The sequence below is a fragment of the Primulina tabacum genome, chromosome 2 (genome assembly GCF_025594145.1).
Source record: "Primulina tabacum isolate GXHZ01 chromosome 2, ASM2559414v2, whole genome shotgun sequence".
NCBI lineage: Eukaryota > Viridiplantae > Streptophyta > Magnoliopsida > Lamiales > Gesneriaceae > Primulina > Primulina tabacum.
Genome location: NC_134551.1, coordinates 53,435,364 through 53,449,158, shown reverse-complemented (window position 1 = coordinate 53,449,158; position 13,795 = coordinate 53,435,364). Strand labels below are relative to the sequence as shown.

Sequence of the window (13,795 nt, the reverse complement as noted above, 5' to 3'; positions counted from 1 at the left end):
GGCTGGATTCCTTGCGATGTGCTAGGAACTCTGACTGTCACAAAACAAAGGAACATTCTCTTGTTTGTGTCTGATCTCCTCCAATAACCTTTTAATCCATATTGCCTCCTTGCAAGCTTGAGTAGGTGTCATGTATTCTGCCTCCGTCGTAGATAACGTCACAACTGTCTGCAGTTTTGAAACCCAGCTTATAGCTCCTCCTGCAAGTGTAAACACATAACCAGTAGTAGACTGTCACAAAACAAAGGAACATTCTCTTGTTTGTGTCTGATCTCCTCCAATAACCTTTTAATCCGTATTGCCTCCTTGCAAGCTTGAGTAGCTGTCATGTATTCTGCCTCTGTCGTAGATAACGCCACAACTGTCTGCAGTTTTGAAACCCAGCTTATAGCTCCTCCTGCAAGTGTAAACACATAACCAGTAGTAGTTTTTCTCTTATCAGGATCACTTGCATAATCTGAATCAACATAGCCCCTGAGTGTAAAATCTGATCCTCCATAACATAATGCAGCATTCGAGGTGCCCTTAATGTATCTAAGGATCCTCTTAACAGTGCTCCAATGCTCTCATCCAGGATTCGCCATATACCGACTAACTGCTCCCACTGCTTGAGCAATCTCCGGTCTTGTATAGATCATGGCGAACATCAAACTTCCCACTGCTGATGCATATGGTACTCGAGACATCTCTATCCTCTCTGCTTCACTGCTAGGACACATCTCGGAGGATAATTTGAAGTTAACAGGAAGAGGGGTCCAGATTGGCTTACTATCTTGCATGTTGAAGCGTTGCAAGACTTTCTTCAAATAATTTTTCTGGGAAAGCCAAATCTTTCTGTTACTTCTGTCTCGGTGAACTTGCATCCCTAGAATCTTGTTTGCTGGTCCCAAGTCCTTCATATCAAATTCCCTAGCCAACTGTGCCTTCAATCCTTGGACCTGATTTTTGTTTGGGCCTGCTATCAACATGTCGTCCACATACAACAGTAAAATGATATAATCATCACCAGAATTCTTGAAATACGTACAAGGGTTTGCACTCAATCTGTTGTATCCAAGGCTCATGATATAGGAATCAAATCTCTTGTACCAACACCTCGACGCTTGTTTAAGACCGTATAGAGATTTGTTCAACCTGCAAACCAAGTTCTCTTTGCCTTTTTCCGCTAAACCTTCTGGCTGGAGCATATCGATTTCTTCTTCAAGATCTCCATTAAGAAATGTCGTTTTCACATCTAGCTGTTCTAGATTCAGGTCAAACACCGCACACAATGCCAACACTACTCTGACTGTTGTAAGTCGAACCACAGGAGAAAATATCTCATTGAAGTCAATGCCTTCTTTCCGATCATACCCTTTTACCAACGATCTAGCACGATACCGCTCCACTTGGTTATTTCCATCACGCTCGATCTTATCGACACATCTGTTTCCAATGGCTTTCCTCCCTCGTGATAGTGTAATAAGATCCCAAGTTTTATTCTTGTCTAATGCCTCCAACTCTTCCTGTATTGCTATCATCCACAAATATACATCCGAGCTTTGAGTAGCCTCGTGAAAACTCGACGGCTCACCATCCTCTGATAATAGACAATATGCAACGTTACTTTCAGTGACATAATCTGAAAGCCAACCTGGTGGTCTTCTGTCTCGAGTTGACTGCCTCACATTGGAAATCTCAGACTCAACATGTTCTTGTTCTTCGTGCTCTGGTACTGCTTCGCAAGAAACTTGACCTTCGTCCGTCTTATTTTCCACCTGAAATATAGTAGTTTCTGAATTCGGTGTGCCTTTGTCTGCCTTTACTTTATCTTCCTCGAAGATAACATCCATGCTGATGACAAACTTGTGAACAGTAAGATCCCACAAGCGAAACCCCTTTACTCCATCAGCATAACCCAAGAAGATACATTTTCCTGGATTTCGAATCCAGCTTCGATCTTTCTTGCTCATTGTACAGAACGTACACCGGACTTCCAAATGTATGCAAATGAGAATAATCTGTCGGTTTTTCGGTCCACATCTCCATCGGAGTCTTCAGATCAATCGCCACTGAAGGAGAACGATTGATAATATAACAAGCGGTTTTGACTGCTTCTATCCAAAATGAGTTGTCTAGACCCGCAGTCCTCAACATAGCTCTTGTTCTGTCCAACAAGGTCCTATTCATCCGCTCCGCCACTCCATTCTGTTGAGGTGTGTAAGCCGTCGTGAATTGTCTTTTGATGCCTTCATGTTGACAATATGCATCAAACTCATCACTGGTATATTCTCCTCCATTGTCAGTCCTCAGACACTTGATTTTCTTTTCTGAATCAAGTTTAACCCGCGCTTTGAAATCTTTGAAGATCTGAAAAACGTCTGATTTCTTCTTAATTGGATACACCTAAAATCTCCTAGAGAAATCATCAATGAACAAGACAAAGTATCTCGCTCCTCCTAGGGATACAACCGGTGCTTGCCAAACATCCGAATGAATCAGCTCCAATATCCTTTTGCTCCTGGCAGTAGAAGTGCCAATCTTTAATCTGTGTTGTTTACTGGTAACACAATGTTCACAAAAGGTAATGACACTTTTGTAAGTTCCGGCAGCAGCTTCCGTTCTGAGAGAATTTTCAACCCCCGTTCTGACATATGCCCGAGCTTTCTATGCCATAACACTGTTAATTTTTCTCCTGAACCAATTGATGCAACAACTAGTTCTGTCTCTTTGTGTGTTTTCCCAAAAAGTACATACAGATTTGCAGCAACTTTTTCCGCATTCATAACCACAAGCGCGTCCTTGACAATTTTCATGATCTCCTTCTCGATATGAGTGTTGCACCCGATTTCATCCAATTGCCCCAAGGACAAAAGATTCTTCGTCAGCCCTTTCACATGTCGTACCTCCTGTATGGTGCAAATGGTGCCATCAAACATTTTAATTTTGATAGTACCGACACTAGCGATTTCCAAGGCATGATCATTTCCCATGAATACAGATCCTCCTGAGACTGGTTCATAATGATCAAACCATTCTCTCCGAGACGTCATATGCCACGTCGCTCCTGAATCCATAATCCATGTATCACAAAATTTGTGCCTGCCTTCTGCTACTGTTGCTGCTTCGCTGAATAATATTTCACCACTGCCTGAAGTACTGGCCACATTTCCTTGAGAACTTTTCTCGATACTCGTACACTCTTTCTTGAAGTGCCCTTTACTGCCACATTTAAAGCAGTAAATATTTTTGTTCTTACTTCTCGACTTTGATCTACCTCGTCTTTGACTCCCATTGGAGTCACGATCCATAAATCTTCCTCTTATCATCGGTCAAGCCTCTGCTTGCTTCGATGTTACCAACCTATCTTCCTTATTCTTGCGCCGGCTTTCTTCTCCGAGAACCGCAGTTAATACATCGTCGAATTTTAGAAAGCCCATAAGAATATTGTTGGTAATGTTGATGATAAGTTGATCATATGAATCTGGTAGAGTTTGAAGTAGAAGCTCCGCACGTTCATTTTCCCCTATTTTATGCCCCATGGAAGTGAGTTGGGCAAATAGAGTATTTAGTGTGTTGATATGGTCGGTCATCGATGAGGATTTCGCAATCCGAAGAGTATAAACCCTTCTCTTTAGGAAAATCAGAGTATCCCAGATAACTTTGGCTGTTTTTATCTCAGAGATACTTGACAGTACTTCGTCTGCTATAGCCAAGTGTAAATTGACAACAGCATTATCATTCATCTCATTCCACTTTCCATCATCCGTAATCTCCACCGGTCTATCTCCAATAGCTGCCAAGCAATTCTCCTTTCTTAAAATTGTTTGTATCTTTATTTTCCACATCATAAAATTGCTTCCGTCGAACTTTGCTATCTCGTACCTTCCCACCATTATGTCTACAACAATTTAGTAGACTGGACAAAATTAATCCCGCCTTAATAAAAAATCTCAAAAAATCTTTTCTGATGTGGAAGATCAGTTTAGGCTGCAACCACAGAGCATACTCAGAATTTTAAGAAATTTTAAAACAAAACTCTGATACCACTTGTTGGTCCCACGTGCGGAATTTGAGATAATAAAATCTGAAAATAAAGAAGAAACTGGAGCTAACATCCTTTGACTATTCTGCCGACATATACGACCTATAAAACCGTTTCACACAAGTTTTTATCATTCAACCAAACTAATCGAAGAGGAATTAATATATGGTGAGCCCTAACTAGTATCCTGCAATAGAAATCTTTTTGCGTTGCATTTATATGTTACGTATATCATAATTAGAATCATCAAGCGTTAAAACAGAATACATAACGACTGAAGTAATATAAAATTTTGACAACTTAAAATTTCAAGAGTAGAAAGGAGACTCCGTATTCCGTAGACAAATTAAATTAACTAAATGAAAATTTATGTTTTTAGCACTGTACGTTTTTGTTTTTTGTTTTTTTTTTTGGGTTCTATAAAAGCACGAAGATCACATAAAAGACAATAATTAATGCAGTTTTCTCTTAACTAAAAATGTAGGAAAAATTTGCAACAAGAATAACATAATGAATACTTGAAAAAATTTCAACCAAGTGGTTTTGTGGTGGACCTTGTATGCATAGAAACAACACCACAAAAATACACAAGTCATTATTAGGTTTAATTTTCTCTTTCCAAATGGATGGCAAAACAATCACCAAAAGTGGGATGAAATAATTTAATATAAGAGGCGTTGTTTCATCATGAACTTCTATTAAACGAGAGAATGATGCTTTCACATGAAAGTCCAATTCTAAAAAAGTCTCGCAAGGAAATGATGAAGGATGGTATTGTGGAAATATCACGCTAAACGCGTAGGTTTGCTTTAAATAAAAAAGTCGGTTCTATATGATAAGCTTTTTTTACTATAAATTTGAAAATCATTCCAATTAGATGGTGACTGATATTGCCATTTTATGTTGAATGTACAGTTTAATTCCAGCAATAATATGTGTACGTACTTTGTTGAAGGAATGAACAATTAATATTTGCTTTTTATGAATTTAATTCTGCTCAAACCCTTGTCCCATGCATTTCTAATATTATTTATTTTTCTTTTTAATAATTATTAATTACATAAATTAGCCAATTCAAAGTTGTGTTTCAGTTTCGTAAATTTGGTATTTGCTGGTTTTAGTCATATTTTCCTAAAATGATTATTACATGGCGCCGAATACATCCTCACTTTCCGATGTCATGTCACCATTTTACCAAAAACATGACTAAAAACGAATAAAAAATAAAGTTAAACGACTAAAACACAACTTTTGATTAGTTAAAAGACTCAAATAAAAAACATGACAACTTAGAGAACGAAATAAACTATTCTCACTGCTTAATGATCAAGGAGTTCTGGTTCATACATGTTTTTCATTGGGAAATTTCAAAAGGATGAGTAGGTATAATCACATAAATATTTCTAGTTATCTGTTCCAATTTAATTTATGGGGTGTGGCTTTAAAGGGGACAAGCGCACAAAATTCACGTGAACTTTGGAATTATTATCATCATCATCATTATTGTTATACAAACACCACATAAGTAAATTACGTGCTTTCACCCACAACTAATCCATTTGTAAATCTTATGTTTAAAGTCATGATTGAAGGTCATATTTTACGTATATATTTTAAAAAGTATTTCTTTTATAAAGTTTAATAAATAATAATTTCAATAACTCAAAGTACATGCATACACGCATGAGACAATATTTGATATAAAAATCAAATTACTTTTATATATATATGTTTTTGTGTGTGCAACTTTAATATGTGTAATGTGTACATATTTGCGCGTGTGTACACTTTAATATATGTAGCAAAATGTGTCAATTCCTTTGAGTGAAAAAAAAAAATTTACTTTTCATCGTGAATGTAAAATATATATATATATTTACTCGAGATCGATAAATTTAAAAAAAAAAAAAAAAAAAAAAGCAAAATCCAAGAAAGGAGACAAAGATGTACAAATGATATGAACACTAGTCGTGAGCGGGTTTCGCAAAATGGACGGCTGAGCGGAAAGACGGGGACTAGCAAAGCACACCACCAAAAACCTTATCCCCCCACCTCCATCATCATTCCCAATTTTATCATGCCACAAAATTATTATTATTACTACGATATGTTCAAAAAAATGTTATTATTATAAAATCATGCAAAAAAATTATATTATTATTATATAAAATAGTATAATAATATCCAAAATATTATAATAATATCCAAAACCGGGATCCAATTCCCATCATACTAAATGATTTGTGGGGCACATTCTTGTCTAACCATGTTTTTTTGTTATAATTTTTCAAAGACAAATTTTCTTGTTTTCGATTCTTCTTTAAGTATCTAGAAATAAATATATCTTCTTTAAGTGTTTCATCACACGACACGTTTCTTATCCTTTCAAGGGTGAGAAGATGCACGTAATCGGCCCTTTCATGCTCTTATAACCATCTTAAATATTTGGTTATGAAGAAATATAATTATCTTGATATTTTGTTTTGGATAAAAGAAAGAATAATGCTTCCAAAAAAATAAAACAAAAACAAATATTGTATCCTCATATCACTCAGAATCTTGTTTTTTTGTGGGCAGATAACAGAAAATTCTTTCTCCATAAAGTAATTAAATGATCTGAAAATCTCGTTTTCATAACTGTGTTTCATTTAGATTTTGTACGTGCATGCTTGTAGCTCATTCGTGGTCGATAATAGTTTCCATTATTTTCAATACTTTATACAGAAAATTAAACAAAGGTTTAGTATTTGAGGTCCACTTAGGTTAACTTTTGTGTACACGAGAAACAAAATTAAGATTCGCGGCGATGACTTTTCACATGCCTCATTTTATGAATATTGGATTGGATTGAGGATTGGATTAATTTCAGGCGTGATTGAATCATGGAATTAATTTTTGGTTAATTCTAATATAATCTGCATCAACATGAAATTGATACTACATCATCAGCGTCACGTGACTAAAAATGTAAAAAATATAAAAAAAATTACAGACTAAGACTGAAATTTGATAACATAATTCTCTACTCAATCATATTACCATCAAACAAAAGAAATGTTTTGAAAGAGTCAATGCTAATCTAATTTCTTTCGTGTACAATTTTGGTTGATTATGATGATTGCTTCTTTTTCTTTTTTTAAAAAAAGGTGATTGAACTCATGCGTCTTGCAATTAGTACCAATTAACTAACAAAATATGGCGAGACGGTCCAATAATTGAAGAATGTCTTCATTTAAAATTAAAGGTTGTCGATCATGCTGTTACTCTAAAATCTAAAGCAGTAATTATATTCGTATTTCATTGGTTTTATATGTGGAGCCAAAATAGTGACACATGTTATTTATTTATGTATATACAAAGATTTTATGAATAAATTGGACAAATAAAAATTTGGAATTACTTTATTTAATTTTTTGCACGTACTTCAATATTTTAAAATCAATATTTCAATATTTTTTAAATCAATATAAATGAAGAAGACTAATAAAATAAAAACTATGGTAAAAAAACGGAAGTTGAAGGGGTTTAGTGGGAAAAAACTGTATACGATTTATAAGAGTAAGTCGAGAAAGTAGAAAGATTTTTTATTAACATTTTGTCCTTTGATTGTGTGACTCTCACACTAATGTTTGAGGATATTCATGTATAATTATGTTGGTGTAACAAGATAGATTAAAAAAATTAGTAAGATAGTACTTGATATTAATTCACATATATGATAAAAAAATTATTTAAATTAATTTATTTTTACATGAGATTGATTAATATATCATTCATGTGTAATTTATGACCTAATCTCTCAGCACAATCATCCGACAATGTAGTATCATGTGTTTCTGAAAATGGGTGGGCCAAAGCCAAACACACCCTATCTACTTTTTGCTTTAGCAAAGATCCCGATTCATATACATGAATCATATTCCATTTCACCATTATAATCCCCATCCAACCACTTCTTTATGGCGTGTTTGGTCTACTTTTTCCTTATTTTCCTCCCCGTTTTCTATTTACCATATATATATATATATATGACCGAGTGCTTGTCGTTTTATCAAAAGTTATAACTAATGGTAATGGTGCAACTCAAATCTTTTAAATTGCACAGCAGTTCAACCACCACGGTTCGATCGCTCTACCAAGCAGAGACAATTATTGCACCCAACAATCTCCCTCCCAATAATTGCACTCTTTGCAATCAATGTGAATCGAACCCGTAACATTGGCTCTGATATCAATTGTAGCACCGAGTGCTTACCGCTTTACCAAAAGCTATCGCTAGTGGTAATTGTGCAACTCAAATCTTTTAAATCGCACAGCAGCTCAAACACTATGGTTCGATCGCTGTACCAAATAGAGACAATTATTACACCCAACAATATATATCAAAATATATATACACACATGCGTGTGTGCGCGCAAGGCCAATATAGATATATATACAGTGGATCCATCCTTCAAATTATTTTAATATAAAAAAGGAAAGAAATTTAGTCAAAAAATTAAAGTAACATGAAACCTATTTTTTACTAATGAAACCTAGCATGGCATAAGAGACAGCTCATGTGGTCTGCCAAAATATAGTCTCGACAATAATTATTTGTGCAGACAAACTTTTCAAACATAAAAAATTTGTTTATTTTGCGAAGGCACATTTTGTTATAATATATTAATTTATTTGTTTCAAAACTATTTTGATTTATTTTTTTAATTGATGTGTGGTTATCGACTAATTGCTTCTTCGACCTTATCATACTGAACAAGAATAACATATATCATTAAACTGGTTATCAAACTATATGTTGGACAATTTTAGTTATCCAACATCGATTGAATAAAATTTTTAAGAGTTGCATATATGAACTTGGATAATTTCAATTCTTGAAATTGTTTTTGAGGTTAGTTAAGTCCAAATTTCAATCTTAATACGATAACATAGTCTATATTCCAAACTATTATGAATTATTGCTCAACACTTTGGAATTTTAATTAAATGTAACCAGAGAGAGTGGTGGGGAAAGGAATGTTAATTTGCTCCCCATCGGCATGTGAATCCACGTATGTGGAATTAAAGAAGAGTGGAGGCTGATACTTCTTTTCATTTCCTCGTTGCTGGCCATCATAATTGATAAGGGCAAGTGGAGTTCATTTTAGTCAACCTTTGATGTAAAAAAGTCGAGAATATTATTTGTTCATACATTGAAATTATATATACTTAATGATTACATCTCCTCTTTATTCAATAATTAATATTTTTATATGTCATCATAGTTATCTAATTACAACCAAACATATATACACTCAATATATTTGATTACAAAAGGAGACATGCTTTACATTAAGATGAAATGATATCCATTGCGTGAGTGATATTATTATAAATAAATAACAAGATAGGATTTGAGATGTTGGAGGATTTTGTATGCACGATGCTTATCATAGGGAAGGCGGTAGGACCCGATGATACTTCTATCGGGGGTATAAAAGTGCTTAGGGAATGATTTACCAAGTTATTTAACAAGATATTTATAACGACGATGTCCGACCAGTGGAGATACATCGAGGATCTGCTTTAATCCCTTATTTTGGACTTGTCATGGATGAACTCACCAGATATATTCAGGACATGGTTTCTTGGTGTATGTTGTTTGGATATGACATTGTCTTGGTATATGAGACTAGTGAATGAGTAAATTTTATGCTTGAAACTTGTCGAGAAACTTTGGAAGATAAAAGGTTTTAGACTTAGAAGAATAAATACTAAAAACTTGTCGATAATGTTATGAATGTTTCACATTAAATATTAAAACTAATAAGAGTAACTAATAAATCCATGATGATAGACCACCAATTAGGCAGATATTGAGGGATAGTACTTCTCTTTAGGGGAATATTTCACCCTACCTCATGGGATACTGTCCCCATGAGAAGATCAAATGCCCAAATTTAACTACATATATGCGGAGTCCACCAATTCATATGTGAGATCATAACTAGAGCCCCTGTTAATAGACAAAGGAGATTATCAAAAAAAAACTTGAATATTAGCGATTAAACATTATATACATTATCTAAATATAAACAATGATTAAACACAATAGCGTCAAATAATCTATATAGCCCACCTCAGTTGGAGACAAAAACTTTTGTGTTATCGTTATGTGTATATAATATTTGAGATAATAAATATGTACGTGTCATGTGTGAGACTGCCTTTTTTTCATCGAGTAAATCTTTATCTGTGAGACAAGTCAATCCTACCGATATTCATAATAAAAAATAACACTCTTAGCATAAAAAAATATTTTTTCATTGGATGACCCAAATAAGATATATGTCTCACAAAAATGATCCGTGAGACCGTCTCACGTCAATCTTTTGTCTTTTTCATCGTTCTCTCTCCCAAATTTCTTTTCCACACTTATTCCTTCGTTGATTATCAATCATAGAAACCCACCCCGGCAAAAGTCTCCCCTTATTCCTCATATCCAGACAACAAAAATAAGGATATTTTCTTTTTTAAATCTTCAAATCTAAAATTAACTTAACATTCAGTTTTTATCAGAAAAAATATATGTTCGTATTCTTGATCGACGAAAAAATATTTATCTGCTCCATGGGCAATGTGTTTTTTCTTGAATGAAATTCGATACAAAACATTGAAACATGGTACTAATATATGATATTTGAGCACTAATGGTTTCAAATATGGTACTGATATATGATTTTAAATACTCAAACATATATGTAAGTATTGAACTTAATGACATATTTGTCTTTTTGGATGAAAATTGGTACATAATATTGGAAATGTTGTACTAAATATGATATTTGAGTACCAACGTTTTTATATGTGATAATAATATGTGATGTTTGAGAACCCAAACATTTATTACAAGTGCTGAAATTAATAAAATTGTTCAAAATGTATACTCAAAATCTTATATTTTATAACATATCTAAACTATTTGGTGCTCAAATATCAAATATTAGTGTCATATTTTTAATGTTTTGTAACGATTTTCACTCTTGAAAAGAAAGCTAGGGAGTGTAGAAACATTTTTTTTTATAGATTAGGGAGTACAATTTTATGACAGAGGCCGGATATAAATTTGAGTTTGATGATTTAAAAGAAAATTTACCCCAAAAATAATCAAGAAAAAAAGAAAATAAAAAAGGAATCCTTTTTTCCCAAATATATATACCCGCCAAACACCCTTCTTGATTCCAAACACTCCTCTCTTTCCCACCCCAAAAAACTCCAATCTTTCCTCCCAACTTCACCGTAAGATCAATGGATTTTGATGATTTACACAACACGGGAGGCTTGGTTTTGGGGTTGGGTTTGATTTCATCACCATTAACCCTGCAACACAAGTCCAAGAAGGCATCTCCAGCTCAAAATCTTGATGAGTTTTATGGTCCTTCACTGAATCTGAGTCTTTCTGGTGAAACTTATCAGATTCATGACTCTGTCAAAAAGGTGGATTCTGATAATAAGATTAAGGTGGTTTTCAGTGATCATCAATTGTCCTTGTACAGACAAGACAGCGCTGCATCTTCTTTCTCGAACGTTAGTGTGAAGAGAGAGAGAGAATTTGGCAGCAGTGAAGAAGGAGAAATCGAAAGGGTTTCCTCTAGAATTAGCGATGAAGATGATGATGGATCCAATGGTAGAAAGAAACTCAGGCTTACTAAAGTTCAGTCTGCTCTTTTGGAGGAAAGCTTCAAGATTCACAGCACTCTCAATCCTGTAATTTATTTTTCATTCATCTCCATAGAATTTAATTAAAAATCGACTTCATGTTTTCTAAAAACTATGATCACACATATATATATTTGAAATATATTTTGGTTTGAGGGGTTTGGTAGATATAATTTGCAGGATGATTATATTATTATGTGTGTGTATGTGTGTCTAGAGTCATTATAAACTGATATTTTTTCCCCTTGATTTCATCAGAAACAAAAGCAAGATTTGGCGAGGGAGTTGAAGCTTAGACCACGGCAGGTTGAAGTATGGTTCCAGAATAGAAGAGCCAGGTTGGAATCAGATCATCAATAATCCATCCACTTTTATGAAAACTCAGATTTCTTCACAAAATCATAACGCAAAACCTTGAAAAATAATATATTTTTACTTCCATCTGTGCACAGGACTAAGCTCAAACAAACAGAAGTGGACTGCGAATTCTTGAAGAAATGCTGCGAGACTCTTACAGATGAGAACCGGCGGCTGCAGAAGGAGCTGCAGGAGTTGAAGGCGCTGAAAGTGGCGGGCCCAGCCACTCTACATGCAGCTTCCGGCGGCCACCCTGACTATGTGTCCGTCCTGTGAAAGGGTCGGCGCCGCCTCGTCACCCGCCTCCGACACCGCGGCTAAGAGCTCGTTTACGACGGCTACGAAGCCACACTTCTATAATCACTTCAACCGTCAATCGGCGGCTTGTTAGTTATATATCCTCCGTTTAAGGAATATAAATAAATTTAAATATATATTGTAGCGTATATGAAGGTCTCATCCTCTCTCCCCTAATGTAAAAAATAAAAAAACAATTCGGTCCCACGCTTCCCTCCGACCCTCCTTTTTGATTGGTCAAGGGCTTGTAAATAATATGAAATTTTAGGTAATTTATAGAAACTACTTTCGTTATTTTTTTTTCCTTTTAATTTTTTCCTTCAGTTTTTTAACGCTAAATGGGTGTGAAATAATTAAGGATAATAAATGTGTGGAAGGGATTATTTTTTTGCTGTTTTTTTCTCCATATTCATCCCTTTTCTTCTGTAGGAATTAAATCTTCAATTATTTGTGTATTAATGTTGAATTATTATGAATATATATATATATAATTTTGACATGTTATACCCTCACTATGTTCATTTCTTTTATCTATAAATGAAATGTCATTTATATATTTGATGTGATGAAAAGTATATTTAAATTATAAATTTTTATTATTGAACATGAAAATGAACACGGTAAATGTACGTCGTATCAAAATTATATATATAATGGAAAGGGGGATGATGACCCGTGAGGTGCCTTAATTTGAAGGGAACGTGTGGGTCAAGCACCGCGTGTTGTTTACATCTCTTTCTCATTTTCTAATTTGTTCTTATTATTTAATCATGAAAGCCACATCATCATTTTATTTTTATTTAGGTGGGATGCGACTTAATTTTGAAACACTTCATTAGTATCTCGTTTGTCGGTGTCTGTGTGATTGTTATTTGCATAAATGGCATGGAGACTAGCTAGTATGTAACTTTGATAATTTGTTCTTAATTTGTAGAAGAAGGATTCCTGCTAGATGCATGGTTTCCTCTTGATTCAAGATTTTTGGCTATTTTCAACGAAATTATTTTGAACAATAATTCTCTCTCAAATTTAGAGAGCTCTATATTTGCGTTGTTGCTGTGAAATTTCGGGACACATCGTCTGATTTTTCAATTATTGATCCAATTATTGCATTCTTGACGTGGACTTGTACTTGTAACTTGTCAAACTACAATAATGAAGAGATAGAAATTAAAGTGGACAAATAGTGAAGCATGCTACATTGCATCATACGAAAATCTAGTTAATTCTAAATACGGCACATTATTGATCCACCACCAATCTAAACCACACGAGCAATTGTTTGATTATGACATACAAGAAATTGTTAATTATACCCGTACACCTGGGTTATTAAAGATATTTTATTATAAAATGGATATTGGACTCACGATTTTAATAATTCATCAATCAATATATTGAACTTGTGCTCGTAA

At 34.2% G+C, this 13,795-nt stretch overlaps 1 pseudogene; it reads left to right on the top strand.

Moving 5' to 3' along the window:
* Positions 1-11,231: 11,231 nt before the first annotated feature.
* LOC142536977 (homeobox-leucine zipper protein HAT22-like) lies at positions 11,232-12,677 on the top strand (annotated as a pseudogene).
* Positions 12,678-13,795: the final 1,118 nt, after the last annotated feature.